Genomic DNA, 12,082 nt, shown 5'->3' on the forward strand with positions numbered 1-12,082 from the left:
AGTCAGAAAAGTTCATATCGTTGTTCACATGGAGCAGAAAAGTTCAGATCAGAGTTGACACGGGTCAGAAAAGATCACAAAGCCCCAAACCAACATCAGAAGCTGGATGTGAGTGTATTCACCTGTCATCCCCGTTCCCGGGGAACCATAGTGCAAGCCATCATAGGCCAGGCTGGATCAGGAAAAAAGGAAGAACCAATTTCATATTCCCTACTCTGTATTGTGAAGTGCACATGAAGTGCACTTAAGGACTGTCACCTGCTTACTTGGGTTTTGCCATCCATTAACATGTTCAGAACAAGGGTACATTCTAACTGTTAACCTTCAGTCTTTAAACAAGAGGTTGATTCATAGTAACTACAAAAAAAATCAATGATTTCTATTTACAAAAATTTTGCAACTCTGGGAAAAGTAAATTCAAGGTTATAAATTTCAATACTTTTAATTTAAGGAAGTTTTTGTGCAGTTTTTTAAATACCCAGAAGTTACATTAGAAACATCTTAATGACTGAACTTTACATTTTATTTTGTGAATTGCTTGTGCTTCTCAGTCTCCCTATTTGCCAACCATTTATATGCCTGTAATTTTCATGCTTTTGGCCCTCATTTAAGAAACCCTCACAATGAATGGCAAGTGCTTTGTACAGCTACTTAAAGATAAACAGTATTTTTTTTAAAAAAGGAACATTTATAGTCAAGTATGCATAATACCTGAAATCAATAATGCAGGAACTGGTGAAGCTGATGGAGGAAAATCTAGACTTTGAGGCCAAATCATAGAAAATACATGAGACTTCCTTTAAAAATTAAAGAAAACCACAAGATCTGTGTATTATGTTCAATGAGCACTATGATGGCCTGGCAGGGAAGTAGACTGCATTCAATTACCATTACTGAAAAAGAAAGAAAGAAAATATAAACCTGGAACAGGCTATTTCAAAGTAATAAAGTGCTGATTAAACAAAACAAGTGAAAATAAATTTAACAAACATAAATTTGAAACAAAAACAATAATCTTTTTGCCTGGCACTCCTTTGTGAACAGGAAAGTCTTTTTACTGCTCTGAAAGACATAAAAAATATAAACAATCATGGGCTTTCTATTGATCTTGCTAGCTATGTCCTTTGCCATGCAGAAGCTCTGCCATTTCATGTAATCCCATTTGTCCAAACTTGCTTTGTTTTGTTGTGTTTCTGGGTCTCTATTAAGAAAATTTCAGCCGGTGCCAAGGAGACCTAGTGTTTCTCCTATTGTGTCCTGTAACGTTTTCAGAGTGTCTGCTTTGACTCCGAGGTATTTGATCCATTTGGAGTTGATTCTGGTGCAGCGTGATATGTAAGAATCTAGCTTTAGTTTTCTACAAGTGATTAACCAGTTTTGCCAGCACCATTTACTGAAGAGGCTGTCTTTCTTCTATTCTATTTTTTTAGCTCCCTTGTTGAAGATTAGATGGCTATAGGTCTGTGGGTTCATTTCTGGGTTTTCAATTCTATTCCATTGGTCCTGAGGTCTGTTCTTGTGTCAGTACCAACCTGTTTTGATTACTATGGCTTCAATAGAAAGTTCATGGAATGGGAGATCTTCACTAGCCATACAACGGACAAGGATCTCATATCTAAAATATACCTGAAACTCAAAAAATTAAATCCCCCAAAAACAAATCCTCAAAGAAACAACAACTCAATAAGTAAGTGGGCTAAAGACTTAAAGAGAAACTTCTCTGAAGAGGAAAGAAGGATGGCCAATAGACACATGAAGAAATGCTCAGTCTCCCAGCCATAAAAGAAATGCAAATCAAAACAATATTGAGATACCACCTCACCCCAGTTAGAATAGCCAAAATCAAGAACTCTAATAACAACAGATGCTGGAGGGGATGTGGACAGAAAGGATCCCTACTGCACTTTTGGTGGGAGTATAAGCTTGTTCAACCACTTTGGAAAGTAGTATGGAGGTTTCTCAAAAGACTCCACATGGAGCTACCCTATGACCCACAATCCCACTTTTGGGCATTTACCCAAATGTTCAAAGATAAAACTACACTAAAGCTACCAGCACAACTATGTTTATTGCAGCCTTATTTACCATAGCTAAGACATGGAACCAGTAGATGAATGGATCAAGAAAATGTGCTATATATACACAATTGAATTCTATGCCTCCATCAGAAAGAATGACATTGCCCCATTTGTTAGGAAATGGAAAGACTTGGGAAAAATTATATTAAGTGAAGTAAGCCAGGCCCAAAGAAACATAGGTCCCAGGGTTTCCCTTATTTGCAATAACTAGTATATGTCTGAGTCAAGCAGAAAAGGTCAGATAATGTGATGTTAGGGAAATGAACCCTAGTGTTTTTTTCTTTCATGTGATTGTTTCTAACACATTTATAGGACTATTTCTTTGTTGCTTTGTAGGTCTCTCCCCCACGGTATAACCGCTGCTTTCGCTGTATTTGATGTTGGTATAATTTGTGGAGGGGAAGGGAAAAACAAATCGTTTAACTAGGGATACAGGTGGACCCATTGCAACAATGAGACATACAAGTCGTTATGTCGAAAACGAATTTTACAACTTTGGTGTAGGGGGGAAGGAAGGTTGGGGGGTGTAGGGAGAGAATGGGATGGGAAGGGGAAACAAAGGAGGAGGCTACAATGCTTGATAAGAAATGTACTCATTATCTTGCCCATGTAATTGTAACCCCTCTGTACAGTATTTTAACAATTTAAAGAAAGAAAAAAAAAGAAAATTTTTGTCAAAAACATGCAACAACAAACAATTTTGAGGCAATTTTCCTTGCCTCTGATATTCATGTAGCTTTTCTTACTATGAAATCATGACCATACTTTTCAATATAAAATGTGCAATTTATAAAACTAATTATTTGTGTAAATTTTTTATTTAAAAGATTTAAAAAATCTGAAAAGAGATAAATTTCCAAATTTTTACCAGGCAGGCCGTACATGTAATTTATATACATTGTTGCTATTGTTAGTACTAAGAAGTCATACAAAGAGGATATGGTTTGATAAGTCAGGTTAGGTATGAGCACAACATTTCTTGGTCATTTTATCCCTTTCATCACTCTCTCTTATTTTCTCCCTGCCGTGCTTACCCTCAAATTACAAAGTTGGTTTTTTACACAATGTACATTGTATATAATGCCCCTTCTCCCTCCATTCCTGTGCTGTCCTTTACCCATTCCCCAAACACGTGTTACTGCCTAGTGTTTGTTTTGATAAACAATAATTGAATTGTTCAGAGGAGTTATGGCTTTAAATTCCTCCAGTAAGTATATCTTCTGTTAGCCAGTTGTGTGTGTGTGTGTGTGTGTGTGTGTGTGTGTGTAAATGCATTGAACTTTGTTTATGTTATATGCATAGTTGCCTTTTAGATCTAACCTCCACAAATGAAACATGCAGACTGTATATTGCTATCTTAAACATTCTTTCAAAGTTGCATTTAACCTGGTGACATTAGTTTATGGGAAGATTACTGCATTATCCCTATGACTCCTAAACACTGTGACTCATGGGGCTTTGAAGTGAGCCTAGAGACCTATATCACCATTGAAAGTAACTTGTGATCAGTGTTTGGTTTCATTGCCCTCTGGACAGAAACACCTCCTCTATTGATGCTGCAGTTGATAAGCCTCTAAGGAGTAGAGTACTACCTCTCGGTTGACATATTGATGAATAATGTGGATATCTGGACTCATTCTGTGATATTTTCTTGAATGTAAACAAAACTCAGTTTTAGAAAAATTTTAAATGTATGAAAAAGGTATTAGATTCACCCATATGCATCACCCAGAGATATCCAGGTTTTTTTTATTTTTATACTTTCATTCTGGGTTTTATTCTTTTCATAAAAGTTCATATAAATTTATGATATATAATTAGAAAAATATATGAAATATAAATATGAATATAACAATATGACATAACTATAGAACTACAATATATAATTAGGAAACCATAATTCTATTGATTTATCACTTTTATTGCAAAATTGGAATTTTTTTTCTAGGGGTCCAAGTGAAATCAAAGGAAGGCTGAATTTGGGCCACTGAATTTTTTCAAAAGCCTTTTAAGAAGCAGATATGAGTGACTAAGATAATCTACTTTGATGTTATTGGCCATTTTTGCTTCTCATATCTTTCATCAATTTTCATATCAGATTGTCTGTTGTTCTGGTGAGTGTTTTACATTTGGATCCAAGTCTGATAGGTAACTCATATCCTTTGTAACATATTTTGCAAAATAAGTTTGAATGAAAGTATTTTTCCTTTATATGCAAGATTTAATGTTATTATCTTCTATTGCACTGTACTTCCTCTGTTTTCATCTCAAGCTGTGTCAAGTATGCACATAGATTTTTGTTGAAAGCTCTGTGGTAAACCATCCTTGCAGTTCTCCTAACATCAATGCTTTAATTTATGCCTTGAATAAATTCATGCCTTATGGTGGAAATATCATTTCTAGTCTCAGATGATAGTCTTCCTTTTACCTGTAAAAATAATTTTAAGGCTCAGATGATGGTCTTTACCTGAAAAGACAACTCTTTTTTATTCAATCTGGATTATTTTAAGGAGGATAAATATACAGCACTTAGGAGAATGCTGTGATTTTTTTTACTCGTATTGGGAATGGGCAAAGAGGAGCACAGGGATGGAGGGAGAATGGGGCATTACATACAATGTACATTGTGTAAAAAGACAAACTATGTAATTTGAGGGTAAGCATGGGAGAGAGTGATGAAAGGGATAAAATGACCAAGAAATGCTGTGCTCATACCTAACCTGACTTATCAAACCGTATCCACTTTGTATGACTTCTTAGAACTAACAATAACAATAATGTATATAAATTATATGGATGGCCTCCCTGGTAAATTAAAATGTTCAAATCTATTTACTATCTCTCATTTTACTAAGTTTGGTTAGACAGACTGCAGTTATCAGTAGAAAAGAAGTTAATAAAAGTCAAGACTTACCCTCATTCTCAATAATATAAGTAGATAACAACAGCAGTATTTCTAATTCAATGTTCTTCTTACTGGTGGTGATTTAACTGAAAGAGGCAAGTTGGTGGTAAGGCTGGATGTATCTTCCAGTCAAACAAAGTTGTCTCCTAAGGCTGTAGAGCACTATGTGAGAGAATATGTATTCTCTTCAAGTGCACATTTCCTATCATTTTTCCCTGTGGGAAGGTCACAGATGAAATCTCAGCAAGCTTAGCATGTTCATATGACATAAATCAGATTACAGCGAAAAGAAATCAAGGGAGTGATGTAAAGAAGGGTGGGGATATACTGCCTGTTCCCAGTCCCTGCATTGTTGAGTTCCATGAAATGCAATGGACTAAGGTGATCAGTGTTAACTGTTTCCTACTACTTCTGCTCCAAACATAAACACATTCTAAAGAGGAAGCAACATAGAAGGACATACCCAGAAAAATACATGTAAGCACACACACACACACACACACACACACACACACATGAAAATAGAAGAAACTTTTAAGGATAGATCAGTAGAGAATCTTAGTGAACTTTCTGTCTTCTTAGGAAAATTTGTATCCAACAGTGACTAATAGAAATCACCTAATATGCTACACATTACCAATAAAGTAGATTATAAGTGTCATTGTGAGCAGTTGACATTAGTCAACTCTTCATTCCCTAATTTTGATTTTTAAAAGCCTCTATTGTTTCCTTTACTTCTTCAGCCATAATCAACTAATTTATATATTACATACATATTTCTGAACAGATTCAATGTTTGTCTAAATATTGATTTTACCCTGCCATAACTCTTGCAATGTGCATGTACTCATTATGATAAATAAATCATGTCCAAATATCACTTCCTTTGGCTTAGAAATTCTGGTTAATCATTACCATTTCATCTAATATTACATGGCTTATTTCTTTGAAATGACCTTCTTTCTTCATGATTAGCAATCTACCTGATTTAGCAATAGCAAAAGATGTTGCAAGTGATTCTCAATTTGAGCAAGCCAAAGAAAAATGCAAGGCCTGATGGATGGATGGTCATGCTTTATTCAAAGCTGTCTGTTTTCAGACTTATCATCATCATCATTAGTAGCAGCATACAACATAACAGGACACTATTCAAGGCCCATCTCAGCACAGACCCAGAAACTCTGCACAACAGCATTCACCTCATTGTGTTCATAGGTTCATCTCTGCCCCTCACCCTGTCACACTCTCTTTTTCAGGAGTTTCTGTTTATTTATTCTTTGACAAAATGGCATCTGGCCATCGATCACTGCATCAGGATGCACTTGTATGCCTAATCTCAAGGTTACATTCAGGGTTACCTAATGTAGTCTACACATACCTGACTGGACATTACAGGAAATGTTGAAAGAATGGAATCATGGTTCTTGGGACCTGCAAGCTCAAAGCTTTGAGGAAGCCATGTTGGGAAAGCCTGAATACTATTAGGAAGAATATTGTCAGCACAAAGCTTTTGAAGCCAATATATATATGTTTGTGATAAAAAGAAGCCAGCCCAACAGAACCAAACAATATAGAGGAATACTCAGGAGTGAGCAATACTTTCCAGTTAGAGGAGCTCAAGGGCTAAAGAACATGACATCTGCAATTCAAAGAATGGCCCATCTCACTTCTAGGCTGTTTGAAGATAGGTGAAAAGCTCCCATCTTTATAACTGCATTTCTTAAGTATCAGTAGAGGTGTATCTGTCATTTTATGTGATTTTTGCTTACTTTAGTGATGGTTAATCTGGTGAAGGATTGTCCATTTGTTGTGTGCAGTATTTTATGCATAAACTCAGCTGCAATTCACAGACATTTCCACATTGTTGGCTATAGTGTCCAAAGACACAGGGTTCATATGATAACTCTGTCCATGCCATACATTTCTTTTCTATTCTAGAAACCCTCAGTTTTCCATTGAGGAAGAGATTCCACACCCAGACTATGGGAAGGCAGCCAGCTACCCCACTTGATGCCAGTGTGATCTGGAAATTGTTTTTTAAACTAAATTCACTAAGGAGTGATTCTGTGGATGGGCACTACAAAAAAGGCAAATATACTTAGCTTTGTTTTGTTAACTTTTCATTTCCAGTGGAAAAGATTCTTTTGTCTTCTATGTATAACTCCATCAAAGCAGTACTGCAGTGGTTACTTTATCGGGACCCCATCTTTGGTGGATATTTGTTTTACCCATTACATAGAACCGGAAAATGTATCATTAATTAGCGTATCATTAGTTAGTGTGGCAAATCACAATTTATTAATGTGATTGACTATGTTTTGAAGGTTATCATCTACCTATCATTCAAGGGCCTGAACTCAGGGCCTAGACATTTGTCCCTAAGTTTTTTTCTTCTTCTTCTTTTCCTCAAGGCTAGATCTTTAGCACTTGAGCCAGAGGTCCACTTCTAGTTTTAGTGTAATTGGAGAGAAGAGTCTTCTCTTGTCTGGGCTGGCTTTGAACCAGGATTACAGGCATGAGCTCTCAATTTCACTTTTACAAAATCTCCACTTTCTCAGAGACAAGAAAGAAAAGTAAATTTGTTTTTGTGAAAGAGTTAGACTTCTGAGTCTTAATGACAGTGGCCCAGAGTGACTGGCAAAGATGAGATTAAGGTTAGAAAAATGGCAGTAATTAACAAGTAATTCCAGCCAAATAAGGTTAGATTTGGAAACACTTGTCCATCAGAATTGGTACAGGCAAATGGCAAGAGTTAAGACAAAATCAATGCAAAATGAAAGTAATCTGAATCAGTTCCATAATGCAACAAATGAGTAATTATATCTCACTAAATAGTAGGAACTAAGAGTATGTTAAGGAAAGAGAGGACTAATGTAAGATATTAAAAATACAGCGTTTTGCCTGTTAACTGCTACTCTGGAGCACTCAGGTCATTTTCATTGTGGGCTCTTCTACTCAATTTGCTCCAAAATCTAGAATCTCTCCTCTTCTGGTTATGCTAGTTATTTATTTTTCATTCATTCATTCTGTCCCATTTCATCTCACGTAATGAGACATATAATTTCAATGTATAATTGAAGTGGATGTATACTTTCAATAATTTGTATTTGTGTATATTATTTCATCATGTAATCACTCATCCACATACTACCGTAGTGCATGTTCATTAAATTAAGCCCCTCTATTAATTAAAATTTTCTTGCTTCTTATTTCCTCCGACCCCTGTATTTGAAAATCTTTCAATAGGTTCTATGTGCCACTTCCAAGCATAGACAATATAGTTTAATATTGTTTATCCCAACTTATTCTCTTTTGTTTTCACCTTCTTTCCCTCAAACTGTCCAATAATTACAACCACATTATATATTTATATATAGGTAATATACACATAAACAAATATACATACATAGTGATAAAACAATGACATATATATATGGTATATTTAATTATAGATATACCCATACTATATATGGTATTATGTATACAAATATTCTACTATGTATGCAAATATACTATACATATTATATATATACACTCTGTTTACTCTGTATGTAAGAGAAACAATGTAATCTTTGTTATTCTGAACCTTACTTTGTTTGACATACTAATCTCCAGTTGTACCCATTTTTCTTACAAATGATATATTTTTATCGCTGTTTAATACTCTGATATATATGCATTTCCATCTACTCATTTTCATATATATATATATCTATATATATACTTATTTTTGTCATCCATTGAAAAGGTAAAGACAGCTATACTGACTTCATAGCTTGGCTATTAGCAAATAATGCTGCAATAAACACCTGACTGGGCAATTACATTACTTTAGAGATTACTTTAAGAGTGATATTACTAGATTATTTCATAGTTCTATTTCCAGGTTGTTAAAAACTTCCATGCTCCTTTCCAAAAGAGATGCACTGATTTGCATTTCTACCAACAGTATATAACATTTCCTTTCCCCTATTAGCTGGTCAGGATCTGTCATTGTGTTCTTTTCTAAAATTTTACTTTTGAGTTACCATTTCTTTCTACTATGAGGGGCTTTTGTTGTGATATTTCCATATAAACATGTTGTGTACTTTGAATGTAGTTTCCTCTTCCACTCTGTGCTCATTCCTCTCAATTCTCTCTCCTCCTTTCTTAAATAGCATTTGGTTCATCTTATCATGGCACTGTCATAGATGTGTGTGTTTAATGTCCTTTTATCCTCTGTGCTCCACAGAAGCCCATTCTTTTTCTCTTCCTCATTTTGCTGATCCCCTCCTAAAAAGTCCTGCATTTGCATTCATGAACCAGATCTCAGTCTCTGTGTACCTAGGATTACAGGCATCAGCCACTATGGTCTGGAATCTAATTTTCTTTATTCATAACACAGTGCCATAAAATCTGTCCATTGATCAAAAGCAATAATCATGTCTCACCAACTATGTACAATGCACACCCTCTAACTCTTCCACCCAGGGCAGACCATTTTCAATGTTTTTCCACTTCTTTTGGAATTGGCTATCTTCAGATAAATCTCTCATCCCCTCTAATTATCCCTTCATTTCCTCTCATTCATTTTCTTTTTTTCAGTCGTGGGGCCTGAACTCTTGGCCAGGGGGCTGTCCCTCAGACTTTCAGCTTAAGGCTAGTGCTCTACCACTTGAACCACAGCGCCACTTCAAGCTTTTTCTACTTATGTGGTGATGAGGAATCGAACCCAGAGCCTCATGCATGTGAGGCAAACAATCTACCACTGAGCCACCTTCCCAGCACCGTCATTCACTTTTTATGTTTATGAAAATCTAGATGGCTTTGACTCACCAGAAGTTCATTTCAGTTAATTGTCAACTCTCTCCCATATTTCAGTAGTCGGAATAAAACCTGTCACCCTTTTTAACCTCTCTCTCTCCTTTTTTTTGGACAAACAAGCAAATACTTCATTTGATTGTAGTTTACCAAAACATTCCCATTCTGGAAATGCACAACGAAACTTTGGGTTTTATGCTTCTCTCAACTTAACATGCTCAAATATCCATGGGTCTTGGTTAATTCACTTATAATAACTGCATAAACCAGTCAAGTACCTTTTGGGGAAATTCTGAAATTAAAATTGTACATTACTTCATGTTTAGTCAAGAGTAAGATCCATTTGAAAATACCTAAGACATAGGTAAAATGTGGGGAAGAATCTCCCAGTTAGACTGTGCTCAAAATCATTAGGATGGTCTTGCTTAGTATGGTCTTAGTCCATTCCCTGAGGTGTTGAAAGCTCTACTCCTTCTTTTTCTTCCTTCCCATCTTAAGAAACTTTTGATAAGCAAGCAAGCAACATTTTGAGACAAGGAAAGTAATAATAGCCACACAGTAGGAATCCAGTGACATCTAGAGAGTGGTACTGGTACCAGGTGAGGTTGTGGGAAAGTGGCCTCAGATGCTTGGCTCCTTTGTGGCGCATGACAAATTCAATCCAGAAGACAGCTCGATCCAGGGGCTTCATAGGCTGATCATGGTGAATGGTTGACAACCACATAGCATTCTTTTTATAACTAAAGGTAAACCAAATTGACATAGATAAGTGGAATGAACTAGAAAAGATAGATACTGTACTATTCTGTAGTTGATAAAAATGATTCTATAAAATTTGGAAAGAAAAGAAAATACTTTTCTTCTGCTGTATTTATGGACTTGTTACTATAAAAGGCAAGTGCTTCTAAATGACACTGGAATTAATCATTTGAAAAAAACCTTGTTAAAAACAAGAATTTCAGAAGTAGAAAGAGGGAAATTTGGGCGGGAAGGTGGCTCAGTGGTAGAGTGCTTACCTTGCGTGAATGAGGCCCTGGGTTCGATTCCTCAGCACCACATAAGCAAAAAGAAAAGGCAGAAATGGTGCTGTGGCTCATGTGGTAGAGCGCTAGCCTTGAGCTGAAGAGCTGACGGACAGTGCCCAGACCCAGAGTTCAGGCCCCACGACCAGACCCAAAAAAAAGAAAGTGGGAAATTTCTAAGAAGCGAAGCTCAACTTATTCAGTAAGTAATCATTGATGCACCAGTTGTTCAAAGTTTAGAATTGTGTTGTAATTTAGAGATAAAAAAATAATTTGATGAAACAGCCTTCCCCCCAAGGATTTGTATTTATCTTTTATCATTGATTGACTTTTATATGACTATAAAATTTCTCTACTTCCCCTTTTTGTTTTTTTTTCGCCTGGTTTTAGGGTTTGAACTAAGGACTTTGGCACTTTCCTTGAACTTTCTTTGCATAAGGGAAGAACTCCACTATTGGGGCCACAGTTCCATTCTGGCTTTCTGGACATTAATTAGAGTCTTGTGGACTTTTGTACCTGGCCTGACCACAAACCATAATCCTCAGATGGCAGACTCTCAAGTAGCTAGAATCACAGGCATCAGCCACTGACACCCAGCTCTCCTTTTATTTCTTGACCCTATCACTTACTTGTTCCACTATTACCCTATGGCTTGCCTTTTCCTTTTTATGAACCGCTTTTGAAACTTCTCCGTTTTACCTGCTTACTATGAAACAACCAAAGGATAGGAAATGGAAAAGTAGAAATGTTTGAGTTCTTCTTGCCTTGTGAGAAGTAATGTACTGAAGTTTGAATAGTTTTAATTATTCACATTTTCAAATAGAATCTCAAAGGTGTTTGCCAATATTGTTTTATCTCTGTTTGCATTCAGGCATTGCAGGCACATGCGATTTGTGTTGAAATGATTATGTCCAATAGGTAATGTGAACATGTGCATACCTAGGCAATTAAGTGTAAATTCCAAAGTGCTAAAGGAGGAGCCTATATGGTTTCCCTTATTTGCAATAACTAGTACATGTCTGAGTCAAGCAGAAAAGGTCAGATAAGTTGATGTTAAGGGAATGAACCCCAAGATAAGTATTCAAATGTTTTTTGTTTTTTTTCCTTTCATGCAATTGTTTCTAACACATGAGATTATTTCTTTGTTGCTTTGTATGTCCCTCCCCCATGGTATAACCCATGCTTTCACTGTATTTGATGTTGGTATAATTTGTGGAGGGGAAGGGAAAAAACAAATCGTTTAACTAGGGATACAGGTGGACCCATTGCAACAATGA

At 36.0% G+C, this 12,082-nt stretch overlaps 2 pseudogenes; one reads left to right on the forward strand and one right to left on the reverse strand.

The window, feature by feature from the left end:
- The window catches only part of LOC105988431, a 496,910-nt pseudogene that overhangs the window by 35,097 nt on the left and 449,731 nt on the right, over positions 1-12,082 (forward strand).
- LOC105988498 overlaps positions 10,249-12,082 on the reverse strand; it is a 139,091-nt pseudogene continuing 137,257 nt past the window's right edge.

This window comes from Dipodomys ordii, unplaced genomic scaffold (genome assembly GCF_000151885.1).
Source record: "Dipodomys ordii isolate 6190 unplaced genomic scaffold, Dord_2.0 Scaffold49, whole genome shotgun sequence".
In the NCBI taxonomy this organism is placed as follows: domain Eukaryota; kingdom Metazoa; phylum Chordata; class Mammalia; order Rodentia; family Heteromyidae; genus Dipodomys; species Dipodomys ordii.